This window comes from Halichoerus grypus, chromosome 4, assembly GCF_964656455.1.
Source record: "Halichoerus grypus chromosome 4, mHalGry1.hap1.1, whole genome shotgun sequence".
In the NCBI taxonomy this organism is placed as follows: domain Eukaryota; kingdom Metazoa; phylum Chordata; class Mammalia; order Carnivora; family Phocidae; genus Halichoerus; species Halichoerus grypus.
Genome location: NC_135715.1, coordinates 30,336,497 through 30,360,320, shown reverse-complemented (window position 1 = coordinate 30,360,320; position 23,824 = coordinate 30,336,497). Strand labels below are relative to the sequence as shown.

The 23,824-nt window shown below is 40.5% G+C and overlaps 1 protein-coding gene across 1 annotated transcript in view; it reads right to left on the bottom strand.

Moving 5' to 3' along the window:
• Positions 1-23,824, bottom strand: part of LOC118545292 (BTB/POZ domain-containing protein KCTD12) — a 124,561-nt gene that overhangs the window by 31,810 nt on the left and 68,927 nt on the right. The window contains exons 3-9 of the transcript XR_013446922.1: positions 23,688-23,815; positions 18,849-19,241; positions 18,006-18,113; positions 16,871-17,106; positions 13,377-13,733; positions 12,479-12,623; positions 8,104-8,320 (exon numbers count right to left, since the gene is read on the bottom strand). The gene's annotated coding sequence lies outside the window, so the exon portion shown is untranslated. The remainder of the gene's footprint in view (positions 1-8,103; positions 8,321-12,478; positions 12,624-13,376; positions 13,734-16,870; positions 17,107-18,005; positions 18,114-18,848; positions 19,242-23,687; positions 23,816-23,824) is intronic.

The following is a 23,824-nucleotide window of genomic DNA, read 5'->3' as shown; positions in this document are numbered from 1 at the left end:
CCCCTTTCATATCATGTAAAAGTGCACTTACTGGCCATATTTTGTAGACAAAAGATGTGCACATAAATGGTATTCTTTTTTAATTGAAGTATGATTGACATACAATGTTATATTAGTTTCGGGTGTACAACATAGTGATTTGACATTTATGTACAATGCAAAACGACCACCTTGATAAGTCTAGTTACCATCTGTCACCATGCAAAATTATTATTTTACTGGCTATGTTCCTTATACTGTACTTTACATCTCTATGACTTATTTCATTAACTGGAAGTTTGTACCTCTTAATCCCCTTCATCTATTTATTTCATCCATCCCCCACTCCCCCCCTCCCTGGCAATCACCAGTTTGTTCTCTGTATTTATGAGTCTGTTTCTGTTTTGTTTTGTTTGTTAACTTGTTTTGTTTTTCAAATTCCAAATATAAACACCATACGGTGTTTGTCTTTCTCTGACTTATTTCACTTAGCATAATACCCTCTATGTCCATCAATGCTGTCACCAAATTGTATTCTTTTTAAGAAGAGGTTTGAGTTAAAAGAAACAGTTGTCAGAAAGGAAGAGCAGCAGCTTTACAAAACATTTCCACACAGCTCATCAGTTCTAAGCTGTTAGTTGACAATAAACATATGGGAGGAAACAACAATATAAGACAAATTTAGGAGCCCCATAAAAAATACCTGTAATTTCAATAAGACATTTTCCAGACCGTCATACCTGGGTAAAATCAAAGAACATGTTCTGTGGTGCCTTTCAGTTTTTAAGAAAGAAGTTAATCTTCCATTTCCCCCATCATTAATAACTCTGTGGTACTTTTATGCCTGTCTACTCACACAGATTACAGGGGGGCTCTGATAGAGCTCTCTAGTAGGGATAAATGCACTGGGCTGAAGAGTTTGAAAGGATTGTGATTCAGTAACAGAAACAGAAAACTGCATTACATTTTTTTCATGAGGCAGGTTAACTTCTATATCATATGAATTGTCTCTATCACGAACAGCATCACATGAGAGATGAAAGTGGATTCTGTTAGTCCTCAGTCACTTTTATGAACAAAGCAGAGTGATTTAATTATATATTCTTAGGCTCCTAAAATTGGCTCTCCCTTTCTTGGCTCTTACAGTTTTCAATAAATACACACTAAGAGTCACAACTTTGGAGTTTCTTGACAATTCCCCAACAAAATATTTTAGATTCATTCACTTGTCTAAATTTATTTAGAAAAAATATTTAAAGGGCGATGATGGACTGGACCTAGCCACATTCCAGATGAGCAGGATGTCCTAGATTTTCAAATTTACTTATTTCTTTTCTGACAAAATCCACAGTACATTCTCATTTAAGTAGTGTAAAATTAAAGGAAAAGTTCTTTTTTATTATTAGTCTTTGATCTCGAAGACTAATCAACTCTAAAAACAAACAAAAACAAAAACACTAAATCGTGAATAATAAATGATTTCAATTAGGTCCCAGGCCAAAAGTCTGACTTTTCTCATCTCAAAAGAACTGACATATACTCTAGAAACAGAACTGGTTTCCTTGCATGTTTATAAGTGTTTATGTAAGTATAAAGCAATGAGTTCTCTTCTCCTCTTCCTTTAAAAACAGAAATATTTTGATTGAGATTTTTATGTTTCATTGTCCCTTTGGAATCTGACACAAATCTGCAGACCCAAGCAGTTAGGTGTTGCCAACAGCCCCTGGAGAAGTTAATCTTTATTTAGCATAATTTTAAAGAATTATTATTTAAATGGGTCCATTAACAGATATAATTTGAATTCAATTTTCATAGTCCTGTTGGTAACCAGAACACATGTTTTGGTGGCCGTATCTCAAGCTCTTCAACCTCCCCAGAGACTTGTAAGCGTGGATATGTTTATGGCCAAGTCACTGCCCTGTCTGGCTACACAAACAAGATGATTTGGGTCAAAATCATACAGAAAAAAATGAGGTTTGGTTCTCTTTCAAAGAAGGAAAAATAATTGCAATAGTTTTTGTTATGATTATGGCCATAAAATGATTTTTTTAATCCTCTCCAGAAACAATTTCAGATGCAACAGATGCAACAGAAAACTTGAAAAAAAAATGGAATGGGAAAGCCATTCTTAAATATGATATTTGTACAACATCAATTCCCTACCTAAATGCAACCAAAAAGAGGAGGACAATATCTCTCTATGGTGGATAAAAATGAATAAATAAAACTTGGGAGTGAAAAAGGAAAGCTATCTGAGAAGATGCATTAACAGAAGATTAACCTCTGAAATGCTAATAAGATAGGGAAGGAAATGATAAGGAATTTCGACCACATTTCTCCCTGCTGAGCCAGAGATAGCAGTTCATCACTGCCAAGAATTTGTTTATGTATTGTCATCTATGAAAATCTAGATACATTTCACCCTATTTTTATGTATGTAGAATATGAGCATTTTTAAACACCTCAAAACAGCACTAATTGAGGACATTTTCTTTAACTTTCACCTTTTAACAGGATCCATAACTCATTATGGATTCATCTCTATATTTCAGCTCTTGGTTTAAGGCCCCTAGTACCAGATATGTCAATCTACGGCTATCTAGAGCATTAACTGAAAATGTCAAAAGTGTAATTCTTCATCACAGAGGAAATAGAATTATAAAAATTAGATCTTTCAATTACGACTGACATTTACCACTCTAATCAAGGTTAGCCTTACATGTGGTTGGGGTCAGAGGTCAAAGGAGAATGATTCTGTACTCCAAAATAACTCAAGCACAGGTCTGCCATTAAGGTTTTGTTTCCACCATTAGTATTCTTCCATTATCTTGGTTCTCAGTCATAATAGCCACAATAATAGCTATACTTTATTGCAGATTTCCTATGCACCAAATACCGTGTTCAGCCCTTAATAATTGACATAAAGGAATCCTGAAGTATGGACACTAAAGTCAGACTCCATGTACTTGAACCCTGGCTCTTGGAAAAATTACCTAACCTTGCTAAACTCCTGTTTTCTCAAGTATAAAATGGACTTGACTGTATCTATATCATAAGGTTGCTATGAAAATGATGAAAGATGATGACCAAGAAAATTAAACATTTTTCCTAAGATCACACTCAGCTAAAGAGATGGAAAAATGAGATTCAAACCTAGTTCTTATAATTCCAAATTTCCGAGTTCCCAAAACTGTCCACTGTATCACACCACCTCTGAGGGTAACCAGGATGACATGCACACAAAAGGTATCAAAGAGGAACAAGCCACCAACACAAACAGTATTTCCATTCCTGGGAGGAAATCCAGACCTTTGAGGTCCCAGGATAACGTAAGCAGACAGACCCTGTTTGACACTCAGAATTTTAGGAAATTATATTGGTGACATGTTGTTCCGGCTGGACATCATAGGGGCAGATACGGAGTTTCTGACCAACAGTGCCTGACACACCATAGAACACACACACACACACACACACACACACACACACACACACACACCCCAAGGATTGAGGGTAAAGAATGAGTCAACTAATGAATTCTAAGAAATTCTATATAAGAAAGAGAAAAACTCCTACTCCCAGTGAAACATTTTATACTCCTTTCCCAACTTCAGCACCCTTCAAACACCTTGATACCTACATTTTTTGACAGAAGATGAGGGTACAATTCAGGAAATTTGGGATAAGTTATGGTGCCTCTTGACTGTAAGCTCCATGAAGTTGGGATGAACATCGGTTTTTGTGACCACTGTACTCGTACTACCTAGCACATGCTGTGTTAACACTCAGTAAGTACTCTTGAATTTAATTGAATCAAATTGCTACTGTGATCTTCCTCCATAGCGCACAGATATTTGACCCTCCTGTTTTGTCTTGAACTCTCAATATCTAGCAATATGCAATTTGACATACATTTGGATCCCTTCCACATTAAGCATCTGCAAGGCAAAGACCCAAAGCCACACAGATCAAACATATCAACTCAAGGAAAATGGAAACATTCCACATCAAAAGGAATGCACATTATTCTAAATGGCTCTGTTTAATATATAAGATAATGCAATTTGATAGAGGTTTGTAATATTACATGATACTAATCTGGATTTAATATAGACTTTCCTCCTTCATGAAATCCAGAAGCAGTCTCTCGGTGGTTTTTCTTTGCAAGACATTACAGTCATCTGAAGACCTAATTGGGACAAAAGAATCCATTTTCAAGGTGATTTACTCACAAGTTGGTTCTCATTGGAAGGCTCAGTTCCTCCCTAAAGAGGCCTCTCTGGAGGCTGCAGTGTTCCCTTAACATGACTCCTGGCTTCCCCTACAATATGTGGTCCAAAAGAGCAAGGTGGGAGCTGAGATCTTGTATGACCTAGCCCCAAAACCACATGCCATCGCTTTGGATCTTCGATGCTGTCTTGCCGGCTGCCTACCACAGCTTTCCTCCATAAAGACAAGTTTAGGAAACTGAAATAACATTGTTCATAAGCCTATATAATTTCTGTAAAGCTTTTTGGAAATGTATGTTAAAGACCTTAAAAATGTTTATATCCTTTGACTGAATAATTCCGCTTCTCAGAATCTATCCCAAAGAAATAGTCACCAATGCAAAGAAACATTTGTATTAAGAGAGAAAAAAGTTCGTTTTTTATAAATACATAACTTTTATAAATAAAAGACCCAGGATAACAAAATGATTAATTAAAATTCAGGTGCATCCATTGATGCTAAGATTCACCTTTTTCCACATGTTAACCTCTCTGAACTTGAACTATGTCTTCTAGTAGTCTAGTCAGCCAGCATCTTACTATCCCCATCAGACACGCAGTAGGCAAAAAGTAGCTGTCAGTGCCAGGCAAGCATGAACATGGTCACAGATGTTCATCTTGTCATCACCTCAGCTGAATTATGTACGTTGTTGGTACTACACATGTTGATTTCACTGCTACTTAAAATGTGTTTGAAGTAACACTGTGATTCAGCATTGAGACGAAAAGTTTTGTGTACACAGAAAGGCATGTAAACAGAACAGCAGTGGGTAAATTTTATATTGGTGAGGCAAATACTCGTCACAGGAGGAATGATCACTATTCCACATTTTGTTCCAAAGCAACAAATCATGTGAGTACTTTATGGAACATAAGTAGACGAAGAGATGTTACATTTTGTTTTCTGAGGCACATGCAAATATATATGTATATATTGCATATGCAAATATATATTTCTTTTACATGCCACATAATGCAACTAAAGGCAAAAGAATTGCCAAATCCCTGAACTAGAAAGAAATGTCAAAGAATTGAAAGGCTGGCATGACCAACAAATTTTTCATGGAAGGTGATCATTAAGGCTTTGTGTCACAGCTTAATTAGAAACATTTTTGTCCTTTCATAGCAGTATGTAAAATAATAATGTGTCCTAAAGTCAATGGCATCTTAAAATCACATTTAAAAGAAAGACTTCCTGGAGCCTTGAGAAAACTTTCGGCTTAAATAAAAATATAAAAGCAGCATACAAAATTGCCGTCACAGCCATGTTAAGATGATTTTAAAATAGTGTGGAAAAAGTGAAAGCAAATACATCAAAATGTTAAAAGTAAAATGAGATTATAGTTAATCTCTATTTTCTTCTTCCTTTTCATGTTCTCTAAATTGCTAAAAGAATGTGTTTTTTTTAATTAGTTAAAAATAATATTTAGAAAATTATAAACAGAGATGGTAATATTAGTACCCTCCCAATGCTTATAACTTCCTTTATAACCCATTATTGTTATCCATCTAAATCTTTTTTGAATACATTTATATTTCATATCCTTCTTCTTCTGTGAGAAGTACATCCTATAGATTCATAAGCTTCAAGTTTTACCTCCTGCCTGGTGTTGTTGGCTTGGCCAGCGCAGGTCAACCCAATCTACATTCTTCACACTTTCATAATCTTCAGTAAAACTTTCGCAGCCTTGCTATTCCAGCCATAAATGCTAGTTTATTAGTTTTTTTTTTCCATCCAAACATTGGAGCTCTTTCAGAAAACTTTAGGACCTTTCCAACTCATCTTTCTCAGTACTTAATAATTATTCTGAGCTCACCACCCAAGGCCTTCCTGAGATCAGGTCTATAGCAGACCAAGTATATCCCCACTTTATTTATCCAATCGTGACATCTTTCCATTTCTTTCCTATGTGACAGAAACTGAGAGAACAAAAGAGGATACGCATCTTTTCCTGGGCATATGAGTGATCAAAGGGCCTTTTAACTGGCATATTCTGCAACCATGGGCTTTTGGATAGCAACTTTAACATCAAACATGAGAATTTCTGAGATCACTGAGAAAATGAATGAGGAGAGCAGAAGGCGAAGATGGAACGGAAACAAGGAGATATGGAAGCCGAATTGAACCTCAGAACTAGGCGACTCTGAACGAGCTGGATTCACACTGGGGAATGTATCCCCAGGCCCATCTTCCTCTTTGCACCGGATGTTTCTAAGTGTTATTGCATTTGCAAAATCCTTCTCTTTCTTCTTTTGTCTCTCTCATGCTTCTGCAGCCAAAATAAATTGTGACCCATTGCCACAGGCAGTCTTGGGTTGCAGACAAGAAGCAGGATGAACCCAACCTCCCACGCTTGGGCTCTTCATCTTCAACACTAACAGAAGACCTCCCCCAAAGCAGCATCTCCATTTGTCTCTGCAGTTCACAAGCTTCCATCCTTGGGCCTCATACACTCTTCTGTCACTTACCAAAGCTGATGTGGACCTGCTGCCGAGGTGGCAAGAGTATCAGAGGACCACCCATCAATTCCACCAGTGAAGGCCACCATGCCCCAAACGACACTCTCCCACTGGCACCACCAATCAGCCAAGTCCCTAAATCCAAAGTGGATTACCAGAAGTCATTTCCCTTTAGTCCCTCCTACAAGTGTGTTCATTTCATGGTATAATGATCAACTCATTGAAGCATTTAACCTGCAGCCCATAAGCATGTTCAACTCCCTATTTTCACCCTATCCCACCCCCGACTGGTTAAAATAATAAATAAATAAAATCAGGCTTTAATGCTAGTCATTTACAAATAATAATAAATGTCTGAACTGGTCTGAGATTGAAATTCAAGACTTACTTGGCTGGAGCTAGACTTTTCCCAGACTTGGACACAGAGGCACAGTGGAAGAAGATGGGATGCCGGGGCACCACAGCAATATAGAGCTCATTTCAAATCAGAGACTCAGCACATCTGCTCTTTGCAGGGAGAGGAGAAGCCAGAGCACAGATTTGGGGGAGGAGGAAGAAGGGTCTACTGTAAGTGTCTTGTCACCATTACATTAAGACCTAAACTTTGTAAAGTCAGAATCTGCCAAAAATAGCAAAGGAAGGATATATCTCATTGCTCTGTCATGTGTGAGACGTTCATTAGCATTTCATGCAGGCAGGCAGAAAATTGCTCGAGAAAGGAAGAAATCACATTCCTAGCTCATTCCCCACCAAGCACTGCAAATTTGGCATTCCTGCGCAGGAGGAAACCATACCCTGCTGGCAACAGACTCATCATCAACCCAACTCACAATGAAAACACAAAGAAAGCGAAACACCCCTGCATCTTTATTGCTCTCAGTACCTTGTGAGTATTTATCAGACTCAGGAACATTTCCTGGAATCATTACATAAACTCTCTGTTCTCCCAAAGTACCATGCTCCCTACCTGAATTCTGTTTAATTCATTGGAACAGAGGTATAATTAGTTTCTTTAATGAGCAACATACTCTGAGGCATCTGAGGAAGTGGGGAAAGGGGAGGAATGGCATGATTGTGCCCCGAGCACCGGAGGGAGGCTGGGTGTCACCTGCGTCTCAGCCCCATCCGCTCCGCCCTCTTCAGAAGTGGGGTCCCCTCTGACCTACCAGGCTAAGCTGCTACCCAGCCCCAAGTGATGCTGAATTTGACTTGCATCTTTGAGGTTACGTTGGTGCTTCTAACTCTGCAAGTTTCTCAATTATCTATGGCAACACAGAACTCACAGAACTCGGAAGCAGATGAAGGCAAGCGCTTCGATTACTTGACCCCGTTTTTCATCACACCTCTTAAGCAGAACTGATTAGCAAGGAACAAAGTGGACAGTTTTCAATTTTACCTCTTCCTCCTTTAATGGCCCTGCTTCTGGCGGAAGAGTAATAAACAGGGACGATCTAAAAGCCACGCGTCGAAGGGGGACAGGCTGGATAATGAGCGTCTGAATGCGGAAGCGTCGCTTCTGCCTCTCGCCCACCCGGAAGTTGAGGGCTCTGTCTCGCGGCGGCCTGGAGGGACCAGTCTGTGGTCTGAACGGTGCTTTGCACTGTCAATTTATGCTGATAAAGAGGACAAAAAAAAAAAAAAAAGCTATTACACTGTCTTTAGTGTGTGTCTTTGAATTGACTTTCTGTCACCTGCCTCTCGACGACCTCTGTTGCCGCGGGCGGGAGACTGACCGCGCTCCACTGCCGTCGTCAGCGGACGTTCCACGCTGGCGTCGCAGATCACAGAACCAAACCCTGGCACCCTTTCTTTTAATTCCGTAGCAGGATTTATTCCACCTCATCCAGTCCTCGGGGCTCATCATTCAAAACGATAAAAACCAAAAAGAACGACCTGAGAATCTTAGCTAGTTAGCGATTTAAACATCGAGTTCTTTGCAGAACACTGAGCGACATGGGGAAAGGCTCAACATATTAATACTAAGTGAAAAAACCAGGATACAAAATTATAGATGCAACATGATCTGACTGGATTATGCGCATATGTATGTGTGTGTACTTCCAAAATATTAATCTTGATCACTTCTTGACAATGCAGTTAAGAGTAATTTTAATTTTCTTCTTTATGCTTTCAAAAATTTACTAAATTGAGAGTGTATTATTTTTATAAGCAGAAAGAAAATAATCTTTTCAAACTGCTACACAGATGTAAAATATTCCTCTGTTTAAACCTGCATTTTATTGTTTATTTATACTACATTCTACTACACTAACTCCACACCCTGTCATCTGGATTCCCCAAGTCCCACCCACATGGTTCAACTCTGGTTCTAGCATCCAGAATGCAAATGAAGTGAGCAAGCTGACTTCTGGGTGACTCCTCAGTACATCATGTGTCAGGAAGCAGAATGAGCCAGGGGAGCTAACTTCTGGTCCCCATCCTGCTCCTAATAGTTATGTAAGAACCTTGGAAATCCCTCTGAGCATCCTGGGCCAACTTCTCCCCATATATGAACTGAAAGGTTAGGCTGGATGACCCAAGGGCCCATCTTGCCTGAAACTTCTACTTTTCATGAGCTGCTGGATCTAACTGCACCAGAAGTTCCAATCACCATGAGTGTGAGGTTACTGCAAAGTTCCGTTCACAAGGCAAATGGTTTTCATTCAACAGGAAATGGTGAAAGCCAAGAGTCATAAATATCCATAAATATGTGCTGTTTTATCTTGGAACAAATCTCTCAGGCAAAATAGTCATTGTGGATGTAAATACAGCCTAAACCTCTATGGTATTAAAAAGGGGGTGGTGTGAGGGGGTTCAAAGAAGAAATCAGTAAGGTGGTCTTTCAGAAACATTAAATTATATACTATCCCAAACATAAATAAGGAGTTTGCTGTGTACCCAACATTTAAGTTTAAGAAAGTCTGATTCACCCGAATCATTAGGTGACTCAAGTATAAACACCTGGTATGATTAAAATAATCTGAATCTGAACAATTAGTCATAGAAAATATAACCTTCAACTTGGATGAGATTATTGACATTTTAGTTAATTTCTTAAAATTATGCAAGTAATACATAAATTTGCCAGCAAATAAAATTCAAACCATACAGATGTACTCTACATATACAGTAAATGGAAGTTTCCCTTCAAGTCTTCCCCCTGCCCACAGCTCTGCCCACAGGTGACCTATGTTGTAGACCCTTTTTGTTTATTTTTTTAAGACTTTATTTATTTATTTGAGAGAGAGAGACAGAGAGCACTAGAGAGAGTGAGCATGACTGGTGGGGGTGGAGGCAGAGGGAGAAGGAGAAGCAGGCTCCCCACTGACCAGGGAGCCTGACGTAGGGCTTGATCCCAGGACCCTGAGATCATGACCTGAGCTGAAGGCAGACGCCCAACCGAGTCACCCAGGCACTCCGACCTTTCTTTAAATGTGCTTATCTTCACATGGTTCCTATCTCTCCCAAAGCACAAGAATATCTACAAATGTCAAATGTCTTTGTTCTGTCAAATATAACCAAAAACTTGACAAATTTCTTACTAAAATGGAATAGTTCCTTTCCGAAGAAAAATCCATTACTTAACCTCTTCTAGAATGGATTCCAACCATTATTCTCTATCTCTGCTAATCTTCTCTTTAAAATAATAAACAGATCAACATGGATCTTAAAGGAAGAAATGCTACTGGGACAGCACGAACAGCAGAGAAGCCTCCGTGTGTGTGCGCAGCTTTTGACTTCCCAGACACGGGCACATGCAGACCTTTATTAGCTCAGACTCTCGGAGCTCAGCAGATGCCCCCGGTTAGTTACCATGTGAAAACACGTCCAGTCTGTGGGAACTGCTAGCAAACAGGATCATAGCTCTTCCTTCTCCATCTTCGTTCCTCTCACTCTCAACTCTTCCTTCTCTGCAAAACTATTCCCAGACAGAGCTACGGTTCAAGAAGAATCCGGTATTTTGGAGGTACGAGAAGTCCAGAGATAGCTCTTGGAGATCAGTCCCGAAGCTTTCATAATTTAAATGCTGACATGGACAATGTATTACTGGGAAACCCAATTTTCTGGAAAGTCTTAAACACAATGAAGGTTTTGCAGAGATCACTTAAGTGTGGAGCCAATAGAAAAGAAAATAATTTGGGGCACCTGGGTGGCTCAGTCATTAAGCGTCTGCTTTCAGCTCAGGTCATGATCTCAGGGTCCTGGGATAGAGCCCCGCATAGGGCTCCCTGCTCGGCGGGAGGCTTGCTTCTCCCTCTCCCACTCTCCCGGCTTGTGTTCCCTCTCTCACTGTGTCTCTCTCTGTCAAATAAATAAATAAAATCTTAGAAAAGAAAAGAACTTGTGAAATTAAATACAATTAACCAAACAGCTCAGGTCTAAAACATTATTGAGCTCAGGGAAGGGAAATGATGTTTTTCTTTCTTAAAATAGAGGAAATATACTATATCTACTAATAAGTATCATTTATTGGTGCTTACTATCCTAAACATCTTATATATAAACAATTTAATTTCAACAACAAACCTACAGGAAAGTACTATTATCATCTTCATTTTAAAGATGAGCAAACTAAAGAACAGAGAGCTAGTTAAGTTTCATCTCACAGGATCTGGGCTCTCCCTCCTTGTAGCAAAATGGCTGCAGCAGTGTCAGCCCTCACATCTCTTCCCCACACCATCCAGAGGAAGAGAAGTTCTCTTCTGGAATTCACACTCTCATTGGCCAGATTGTGTCCCATGCTCTTCCCATGGGGACAGGAAGACTGGGATGTGCCAATTAGACTAAACCAATCAGAGCCACCTAATCATATACCTGGAGGGAGGGTCTATGTCACCTAAACTTCCTGGCTGAGAATGGAGGTAGTAGGAGAAGGGAGATAATGGATCTTGGAGAGGTAGCCTTCTCTGAAATGTTTACCATAGTATCCATCAACCAGAAAAAGAAGAACAGAAAGTTTCTCCAGTGGTACAATGATAAGCATCTTCCAGCTTGAAACTATTAAGTCTTATTGGCATTATTTGTTCTGAAACAATATGTCCTCCATGCAATTACTTTTTCAAGAAAAGTCAAAGTTTTATTCTATCCTCTCTTTCCCAGAATCAATTTCTCCTGGGGACAACAGTAGGTTTGTAATACATGTTGGGCACTCTTAGGAACATATGTGATCATTTTTTATGAGGAAATTTGATAGTGCAGAATTAAGACTATTATATACTTTTTGATTAGATAAAAATAATGATTTCAAATAAGGAGTTTCTTTCTACCTACTCATCTTTTATGCATGTGTTATTTCACCCCTGAGTTACGGAGTTAATGCTTTGCTTACACACAAGCAAAGCACACAAACGAAATCAAGAACTGTATGAGTCCTTATGAAGTACTCAGAACTATTTCTCTGCTTTTATTCTAAACAGATAATTAGCTATCCAATTTAAAAGATGTTCTCAAATGAAGATGCCACAGTGTTCCTTGAGAACACATTTTAAAGTTTAATGATCTTTACTATCAGCAGGATGCCTATATTGAAACTAACATTGAATTCAACTTAATCCAATGAATATCTGTTAAATCTGGAGTACCTACTATGTGATCATCCTGAAGCTCATACCCGGGTCTCAATAGAAAACATCGTCCCCATTAGCCTTCGTAAACTAGAAGACCACAGTTGTACACAAGCCCCACACAAGTTAATCGACATATATGTATTTGAGTAGCTGTGCTAGGGAAAGTGACATGCAAACAGGCATAAACATTATCCTCAACCTCACCTTCCCAGGATACATGTTTGCATTTCATTTTCCTGGTCCTCATCGTTTCCATGGCTTTCCTCTGAACCTCCTGCTAGTTTTCTACAGCTATGATAAGTTGATGTCTCACAATGGAACTCCACAAATAGAAACAACCAAATGGATCCTAGAAAAAAATAGTGGCTTATTTGGGGAAACAGATTCCCAACCACAACCCTTTTACATTGAGTTGCGCTTAAATGGAAAAGAAAAATAAGTATAAAACTAAAAGAGTAAACATAACAGATCTCCACTAATAATCCGGGGGAAACGCTTCATATCATTGTTACTAGGGATGACTAATCTGATAAAGCCCTTAGCTAACACCAGCTGTCCATAATCAAAATAGACTCGCAACCATTCCCAGGCCCACAATGTGCACACATGCGGCCAAGAAGGACTGATTCTATCAAAGCCTAAGCAGCTCCAAAGTTCATTTAGTTCTGCTCCTCAACAAGCTTCAAAACCATTTTAGACCTCTCCAAGGGGGTGTAAAGCTCCAGAGCAGGCATATTAGGGAGTGATTGAAGTCATCTCATTTAATGCAAGAATCCCTCTACAACCACGGTTATCCATTGATGCAGCCCCAGGGGAGCTGGGCAGGGCTGCCCCAGCGACCTTTGTCAGGTTCCAAATATTGGGAAGCCATTCCTTACAGTAAGTCACACCCCTCCTCTCTGTCATTCCCACCACAAGGTGTCTAACCCTCCTTCTAAGGATAGGGCTTTAAAGAGAGGAAGACAGCAATCATGGTCCCTTAGTCACGTCTCCCACTGCCAACATCTGACTGCATGGGTATCGTTTGCATCTATCTTTCTCCCTGTCACTTTGGTTCAGCAAGCTACGTGATCCAAAATCTAGACTTTTTGCAAAAACTTACCTGCTTCCTTTTCTACCATATTTTTTTTGTTAGAGGTGTTTATGTTTATTTTGTCCTCACTCAGAATTGAATGAGTAAGTGCACCAATGCACGTCATAATAAGCCTTTATCCTGAGGATGTCCTTTTCATCACGAGTCAACATTTATGCTGCTTTGTGCCCGTTTAAACTCTACTCTGCTGCTTTCCTCTGCCTTGCAGTCTCTCCGTATTCAGTCTTCTCTATGCAGTTACTCTTGCCCTGCGGATTAAGGTCAGGTAGCAAATGCCTCTCTTCTACATCATCTAATTGATCATGCTGCTGTGACATTTCAATCTCTGCTGCATCGGGAGAAGTAGCCTCACGTTAGAGGGTAATGCTATGAGGGGAAACACAGAGACAGAAAAAGCCTATTAACCTTCAGAAAATGATAGTACATTTTGTGCTTCTCTTAACACTTGATTATTTTCTAAGCAGTAAAACTTTCAATTTATTAAGCCCTAGGTGGGTAGGGGATGCTTTATCAAACGGAGAACATGAGATACCACTTTTACGTGATTTTGTGGCAATCACACAAACTGGGAGAGATTGGAGTAATGACCAATCTACGAAAGCCACAGACCTGATTCCGAAGACTGAGGTGCTCTGTCTACACATTTCTACACTGAAATTTGCACAGATAACGCTAACGTGGAACTCCAAAAGGCAGAATTCAGAGCTCGTCTGAAAGACGTGGGATTACAACCCCAAGTACCCAATACAGACCCAGGTTGTACTGTGTATAGCAGCTTTCCCATCTTAACTCACTTATCCTTCAAAACATCCTGTCAACACCTGGAAGATGGGCTCAATTTTACGGACAAGTTCACTGAGGTTTAGACACTTGTGACTTGGCGAAGCTCACGTGTCAAGTGGAGTTAAAATAGAAAACAAAATCAATCACCGAATTAGTATAGTACACGTGTTTCTCATAATTCCTCCTCTTTGAGATCTAATATTACAAAATTAACCTCTACTTTTACTTGCCCTAGAGTTTGATTAGTAGTACAGACAAAAGAGACAATCAGAGGGGAATAAGGATCCCAAGAAGGCTGCCGACATATGTCCCGAAGGATATGTCACCAGGATGCTGTCTGGCAGCCAACCCTGATCTCGGCCTCAGTGACTTGAGGGCAAGAGAGAAGCCATCCCACGCTGCTAATCATGCAGGAACGCCACAAAGCTGTCTTGGCATCTGCTGCTGGCCATCCTCCTTCTGCTGCTTGCTGCACAAACCTAACTCCAAAGACCCAGCTCCACTTCGAATATAGGACCTTCCAAAATATGGAAGCCCCGAGAGAGTACCCAATTTTCCCCTGTCTCTGGGGTGAGGTATGAAAACCCATTTTTTAAAAATGCTCCAAGGACAGGGAGAGACAATTTTTTTCTTTCTCATTTTCTGAGAGAATTGAGAAGTTTCCCTCTGAAATGTTTGTAGGGAAAAAAAAAGAAAAAAAATCCTTGGGGTGGGGATGCAATTTTCCTTCTGAAATTTTCCAGGTATTTCTGAACCTTCACACCACTTACTCCAGTATTAAGCATGTGAACATCGTGAACCTTTTTTAGGTAACTAAGCAGAGAACAATCTCTGCTTTGCCATTTTCTTTATAATTGTAGGCTAGTGACATATGTTCCTTCATCTGTAAAATGATGATAATATTAGCCTACTCCAGGGAGATCTTGTAAGAATAATAGAGAAAAGCCTTTAAACCCAGTTATAGCAACCACCCCCATACACAAAGGTTTCGAAGGGATTTGGGAGGAGTGGGAGGGAGCACAGAAGGAGTAGGATGATAGGAGGAAACTCGGAGAAAGAAGCACAGCCCACCTCTCCCCAAGCAATAACATTCTAGCTTCTCTTCCCCTAATACAAGCCCTCTTCTATGATCTAGTTCTTCTGACCCAGCAGGTTCTCCATCAGACTTCCTCCAGGTCCCAGGGAACTATTATTTCCACATTAAGGGCCCCTGCTTAAGATTTCGTTTGAGATTCTCCCATTTTTATATATGCCTTGCTGCTTTCCAGACTACACAAAATATGCTAATGCCATGGCTAAAGATTCTTGCATTGAGAAAATTATAGTAACGTGGAACTTGTTGACTTTTCACCTTAGAGACCAATTACATTACCATCCACTTCCCGCTCTGGTTTAACAACAGTTGACAAGCTCATAGAGCCTCATATCAGTAAAAGCAAAGCAGGTTTACAGGGCCGACCATCCTGTGATGCTTACATACCCAGTCAGCCTCAGAGGTAATAAAGTGTTACACATTACTGGAGAGCTAAGGAAAATAAAAGAAACAAACTTCAACTGAACACCACCATGGCAGAATTATGAAAAAAATGAAGCCATTGCTTGATTGGATTTAAAAGAAAATTGCATAAAGAAAAAAGAACATTTCTTTTGGTCCACCCAAATTCGTAACATTTAACTCTACTGGAAGCACTCAATTGGCAGAGAATGTGTATCAGTGATTATAGGTCAAGCCACTAACAAAAACTCAGGATTCAAAATGTAATAACTTATAATTGGCCTTTTTTAAATCACAAATGTCAGTATTTTCAAATTACTAGAATATGTTTCAATAGAAATCACTCTTTAAGCCCAGATGTCCATTGACAGATGAATGGATAAAGAAGATGTGGTATATATATACAAAGGAATGTTACACAGCCATCAGAAAAAATGAAATCTTGCCATTTGCAATGACATGGATGGAACTAGAGGGTATTATGCTAAGTGAAATAAGTCAATCAGAGAAAGACAATTATATGGTCTCGCTAATATGCGGAATTTAAGAAACAAGGTAGAAAATCATAGGGAAGAGAGGAAAAATGAAACGACGAAACCAGAGAGGGAGACAAACCATAAGAGACTCTTAATCTCAGGAAATAAACTTAGGGTTGCTGGAGAGGAGGGGGTGGGAGGGATGGGGTTGCTGGGTGATGGACGCCGGGGAGGGGTATGTACTATGGTGAGCGCTGTGAATTGTGTAAGACTGATGAATCACAGACCTGTACCCCTGAAACAAATAATACATTATATGTTAATTTAAAAAAATAAAGTAATTCTGGGGCAGCTGGCTGGCTCAGTCAGTATAGCATTCGCCTCTTGATCTTGGGGTCATGAGTTCAAGCCCCACACTGGATGTAGAAATTACTAAAAAATAAATTAAACATTAAAAAAATCACTTTTTAAAAAGTTAGGCTTCTTAATTGTATTCGTAGATGAATTGATTGTGATTGCCCCACTTTTTAATCAGATAAAATTTTAGTACCTATACTGAATTTCGTCAAGATGTTTATCCACAAATATAGCTAAATAACAACAACTAACTCTTTCTAGAAACAAAGCCAAGACAAAAGACATACTCATCAAACATAAAATCTGATAATTTTTTAGTTTAGCTTCACAAGTCTCAAAAATGACCTAGACTGGATGATTCCATGTTCATTCCCTTCTTCTTTTCCAAGTACCTGTTTTGCATCATAAGCCAGACACTTCTATACTTGTGATCCTTTTCCTGAAAATGTCAAAAGGCCAGTGGTCCTGCTGTAATTTCAATGCCTCTCTCTCTATGCATTTCCATCCACCTTTTCAATAAGTATCAGATTAATGATCTGTTCATCTCCAAGTCACTACTGAGGCACCCCATAAATCAAGAGATGTGCTTTGATTCAATACATTACCCTCATTCCTTCTCTGCTAGACCCTAAAAAAGAAATCATTCAGATTAGGAAAAATATTTCCAGAAAAGAATCATAAAAAAAGTATTTCAAAGGGGCACCCGGGTGGCTCAGTCGGTTAAACATCCGACTCTTGATTTCAGCTCAGGTCATGATTTCACTGTCATGAGATCCAGCCCCACATCGGGCTTTGCACTCAGCATGGAGTCCGCTTGAGTTTCTCTCTCCTTCTCCCTCTGCTCACCCCCCCCCACCATGCTCTCTCTCTCTCAAATAAATAAATAAACCTTTTTTCTAAGTGTTTCATGGCCTTCAAAAATCTACATCGGACCTGCACTATCATTGCAAGGTACTATTTAAAAATAGCATAGGTCTATGTAATATAATATGCATTTGTGTATGCATGCACAATAACTTAAATCAAATGTAAAGACATACATATAAACTATTGCAGTAGAGCTTTATGTGCATATGTGTTTAATATTTTTGACAGCTCAATATTCACTTCTCCTTCCTATAGGACACAAATTTTCTTTTGGTGAATTACTTCTTTCCCATTGTATTGAGGTTTTTAGTGAGCCCTTTCTGGTCAATACTGCAGGGTTTCCATCAAATAGCACTAGAAGTCTATTTGATGGAAATAGACAAATAGAAATCTATTTGATGGAAATTTACCTACAGTAAATCCAGTGCCTGCATCCTACTAAGAATGTCAAATTAACCAGCCTTCTCCACATTTCCTCGGAAAAGCCAGAAGCCTGGGGAATCAGCTGCTGTCTTCCAGGATTTGCATCTTATGTGAGAGATACTGGGATGGAAGAAGCTGCTGGAATTCCACACTTCCTACCTGTGGTGCCCAAACATGATTGTTCCTGGTCTGACAACACTCCCAGCCCCCAGAGCAGCCTTAAATAATGATTATTACCAAGTCTGATTCTCAGTTTTCCAAGGATTTGCTGAGTTCCTGGTAAATTTCCAGGAGATTCCCTTCTTCAGTTGCCCAAAGTCATCTGTTGCCTGCAATCCAAGGACCCTGATCATGACAGTTATTTATGAAATAAACACTGAGTAAGAATACACATTAAATATATTATTTACACTCCGGGTGATTAGTATGTATGTGTAGATGCATTTTGTTGATCAATGAGTAGAGAGGAGAAAGGAAGTTGCCCTTTCAGGCAGGAAGGTTGCCATGAGCTCTCTCCAAGAAAATAAGAGCTGAGAAGACATCTTTTTCAGACACTGTGTGTGTGTGTTTCAGATACTATACATATATATAACTAGTGGTATGTTCTAAAATTTTATTAATACCTTCAATGGAATATCAATTAAAATTGGCAGCAAGGATGTTCAGTGAGAACTCCTAACAGCAAAAAAAAAAAAAGTGAGCTGCCTTTCTGTGTTGGAAAATTTTGTATTTTATGCAGCCAGTTAAAAGAACATCTCATCCAACTATTCAATATAAGAGTTTATTATGCTCAAATAGCTATGGATATTTTATTGTTCACTCTTTGCGATCTTTTCTAATAGCTACTAACTATCCCAATGTGCCGGTATCACCCCGCCAGGAGGGGATTTCTTCGCTTTGTTGATGCAGAGCATTAGCTTAATGTTGCAGAACTTAAGGTCTTCTCTTTTATAAACTTACCATATCTTTTCTCTCCCTGTGCAGTAAGTCTGATTTAATTATCTCCCAGAAATCAGTAAAGGTACTATTTTTGTCTTTGCTTGCCCTTAATCCTTATTTGATTAATTGGGTTGCGTTTACCTCAACCTCTTCCCTTCCTCATATCATCGAAGGTGGCCGTGGGACTGCTGGGGTGGTTTCACAGGCCCCTTGGCCTCCGCAGGGGGCTCCGAGCTAACCAGCAGATGCGAGGAATGCGAGGAATGCGAGGAATGCGCAAAAGGCCCGTTCGTCTTCTCAGGGTGCGCCGCCCTGCACTCCCACGCCCCCTGCACCTCTTCCTTTTCCCGGTTCCGGCCCGCGAGGGAAGAGGAGATATTTGTAAGAATGAGGCGGGCGTGTGACACCAATCACTCTCCGTTCAACAGGCTGCAAGATCTTTTCAATCTTGCAGGTCTTTGAAAAGACTTCTAGTGCTATTTGATGGAAACCCTGCAGTATTGACCAGAAAGGGCTCACTAAAAACCTCAGCATCTGAAAACGAAAGAAAAAAACATAAGCCCCTGTCAACACATATTTTTTAAGAAAGTATGAGTATTACGGGGACGCTTTTACCAACGAGTGAACTTGGAAGATGCCAGGAGGGGGGTGGGGGACGGGAGAGAAAGAGGGAATTGGGGCAGGGAGAGAGAGAGAATTTCTCTTGGCTCCAAGGGGAAGCAATTTTGCATCAAAGTCATTTTCCCACCAGTAGGCATCTCCGGGGTCTCCATGACACAAGGCACAACTGTAACAGAACACCGTTGGTGGAGGAAATGACTGGTTTCGACATTACACTCAGGGCCGGTTTCCTGTGCGGCTGCCATAACAAAGCACCACAAACTGGGGAGCTTAAAACAACAGACATTTTTTTCTCTCACAGCCCCGGAGGCTGGGCGTCTGAAATCAGCGTGTTGGCAGGGTTGGTTCCTTCTGTAGGCTCTGAGGGAGAATCCCTTCCATGCCTTTCTTCTGGCTGGTGGTGCTTGCCAACAGTCCTTGGCATTGCTTGGCTTGCAGCTGATTCACTCCAATCTGTGCCTCTGTCATCACGTGGCCTTCTCCCTGGGTGTCTCTGGGCACAAATTTGCTTCTTCTTATAAGGACACCAGCGAATTAGGACCCACCATCATCCACGATGACCTCAACTTAATTTGATTACATAAACAAAAAGCCTTATTTCCAAATAAAGTCACATTCACGGTATGGGGAGTTAGGACCTCAACATATCTTTTTGGGAAACACAATTCAACCCATAAATAAATTAGCCTTGTGCTATTTCCAAGCTATTCAGCGTTCATCTTTGTATGTTCAACCCTTTCTAGAACTCACAGTGGTCCACAGTCAGTGGCAACCACTCATGGTGTACCCTTGCATGGGTGTGTTGCCATAATTTCATTTAAATGTTATAGAGTAGAGGACAATGTGCTGCGAATAAGAGGTAAGGAACATAATTCATCTGGATCCAAATAAAAGCTGTTTGTTCACTATAACCCACAAGAATTTTGCCTTATTGGTATATCAGAGAAGGAGTTCAGGGCAATCATTAGGTCTACCAAGATGAGCACCACTGAAACTGGTGAGCGGTGTGGGAGCGAGGAAGAATGTTCTACACACTGGGAGGCATGACCATACCATGATGGCAGCCGCACTGTAATCATCGCTTACTTGTTACACTCTTCTGAGACTCTCAGTCTCTTCCGGTGTGCCATCAAATCTATTTATGCCGCATACATATTAAGAACCTCTGTTTTCAATTTTAAGTGTAGATCAAATGTTCCAACTCCAGTACCTCTCCCACTAAATAATACCTTCATAATTTACCAACTGCCTAACTCAGTGCATTGTCTAAAGATGAAAACCTCTGACCTATAAGGGAAATGATTTGTGGTGGCTGAGTACTTTTTCTAATTTATCCAGTGATTCGTTCCATGGATATAGGAAAATGGACCCCACTCAGGGCTTGAATAAAATCACCCAACTTCACCAGAAAAAACTCTCAAGAAGATGAATCTCAAGAATTCATCTATAGCTTCTGAGAGCACCTAGGAGGATTTGCCCAGGCTACAACGCCCAGGAATTGTTGGGGAGCCAGAAATCCCATCAGCAAAGATTTGTTCTGAAGATGACAGAAGAGCAGCCTGACACAGTGGAAATACCCACCCCCACACAAAAAGTGAAGATTTTATAGAGAACCCTTTATCAGGTATGTTTCCAACCAACAGAACTAGAAGTAAACCCAGGAAAGGCACCTGCTGGAAAGACACAAAATGAAAAGCAAAGGTGCCTAATAATGTCACCGCCTTCGTAGCTGTCTTGGGGGCCAGTCCTGTGATTCTTCTCCCCATGGAGCTTCTGGGTAGCATGTCCCCCGAAGACATTTTACATAACATGGATGATGGAGGGGGCCCATGAGGCAGGCGATCTGCACAAATATTCTTTCAGAGAGGAAAGTCACATTTAATGAAGGGAAATGAGGGAAAGAATAAAGATCTAGAGAAAAGAAAAAAATGTGTTCTGCTTTTGCTCCAATGGTCAGCTTCCTCATCCCTCAGCCACCCTCTTCTTCTCCAACCTGCTGACTGCTGAGTCCTCTATGTTAACCCGAAGGCCAAGTGAACATTAGGTGGAAAAATGAGAGCCCAAGGCCCCGTGGCCTTCCACCACTCTCCACGGTCCAGGGCGAAGCTAAGAAGCAGACGCTCCCCCGTGCCCTGCTGAGACGCTGGGTCAGATGCAGAGACTGCGCCAACTAAAAGCCAGTGTAAGAGCCTCATAAGTTTACAGATGGGAGGAGGACTCTGGAAATGTGAACAGTGCTGAAGCTCTCTCTCCTGACCACACCTTGACTTCTCTGTCCTTCAGAAACCTGCTCCTACTCTGCTCCACAAATTACTCTAGCCAGAACTTTCAGGCCACTTTGCTGGGGCTATAACTAAAAAAACACCTTCCCTTTCACAGGACACCCTAGTGCTGCCAGGTTAGTTGTGTTTTCAGTGTGGAGGTGCAGCAAAACCACCACGGGGCCGAGACTGGGGGCCACATTCCTCGTCTTTCCTGGACACATAGCTGGACCTCACGCCCAGTTCCCTCGGAGTTATGTATAGCCACAACACTGAACCCTAACAGGGGACTATCAGGGACATGCACCACTTGTCCGTCTGGTGCATGGAACTCCCATGCACAGCAGTCTGTGCTCTTTCTCCACCCACTGGCCTGATGCAACAAACACAACCACTTTGGAAGCCACGCGGGGAGGACGACAGAGCCACACAGCAGAGCCACAGGGTAGATGGAGGTTGGGTCCCTGAATCACCACCAGGAAGCTCCAATTAAAGAACACCCTTCAGGGTATTATATAAGCAAGAAATAAACTATTATGTTTGAGCCATTGCACATTCTTGACTCCAATTTGTTTCTTACTGCAATGAATCTACCTTAATTAATATGCACTTTCTTTCAGAGGTGCCCACCCTGGAGGCTGTGTGCTTTCCCACACTGGTTTTCGCTAGAGCATTTCATTGGGCAATTATGCTTCTGAAAACACTGCAGATGACGCAAGAGAGCCTTCCCTATTGATGATAAAACTTTGCTAAGCAACAGGCCTCTGTTCTTGTGCGGAGGAAATAGGGCAAGCTGTAGAGTCAGGCTGGCTTTGGTCTCTTTTCCACAATATTCTGCCCAGGTGATTAATATCAGCTCACTTTATCTTTCTGACCCTAAACCCTTCTCTGTAATTGGGACAACTAATTATCCCAATTAATTATTAACATACAGTTGCAAAGAGTAAGGTTTAAGGAGTAGAATCAAGGCACTTAATACAGTGCCTGGTACACAGAAGCTATTATTGTCATTATTATTTATATTTACTAGTATTTACTCGATTGTACCCTTTAAGTACAGGAACAGTATCTGATTCATCCTTTTAACTTCAGCATTAAACGTGAGTTCCCAGAAGACATACATTATGTCTGATTTATCTTTGTATCCCTACATCTAGAACAGTGATGATTACTTCATGAAGGGAAACTATCCTTAGTATTAATATTATTACTCACTAACTGTCACCTCCAAAGCAAGGATTGTGTCTATAAATCTTTCTTTGGAATCTAGAAGGATGACTGCATGTAATAGGTCCTCAACAATAGTAATTAGTAAACTAATTTCTCCAAAAAAAAAATAAATCGATTAAATCAGTAAACCAAGGGCGCCTGGGTGGCTCAGTTGGTTAAGCGACTGCCTTCGGTTCAGGTCATGATCCCAGAGTCCTGGGATCGAGTCCCACATCAGGCTCCCCCTTCTCTGTAGGGAGCCTGCTTCTCCCTCTGCCTCTGCCTGCCACTCCCCCTGCCTGTGCTCACTCTCTCTCTCTATCAAATAAATAAATAAAATCTTAAAAAAAAAAAATCAGTAAACCAATTTCTCTCCGGTAGGTAGTTGATGAGATTCTGGTCATGGGGATTGGTGGGAGGCAGTGGTCACCAGAGAGCAGGTGCATCTGTGAAGGAACCTGGATTCCAAATCAATAGCAGCCTGGAGTTCCCAGACCCCCATACCACGTAGGTGGCATTGCTCCCCACAACCACCAGAACATTCTTTCGAGGTGGAGCGTTCTCCAGTTCCCACTGTGTCATTAAAAGTAAACAATATAGCCTAACCAGCCTACCTCAAAAAGTTGTCATGACATTCATCCAGTGCAAAAACAATTTACAGAATGCAAGTTTTTCTGGAAAATTGACTGGTACTGCTATATCACCAACGTACCTCGTAGAACAACTGTCAAATAGTCATTTTTCCCCTAATTTCCAGAATCGTAAATAGAAATAGTGCCTCTATTTCTGATGCTGTAATTAAAAAATATTACACTACAAAACTTTTTAAAATTTTTACTAAAAAGTGAAAACAGTACTAAAAAAAAAGTTGACGTGAGGCGATACACACATACGGAGGGATGCTCTCACTGTTACGGGTGTTCTCACAAAAGTCACCTCCAGTCTTCTTTGTTGTCAGTACTCTTGTGTTCATCCTTTCCCTTCATCTGGTGGGAGATCCTGTGTCCCATTCTTTCCCTGTGTAAG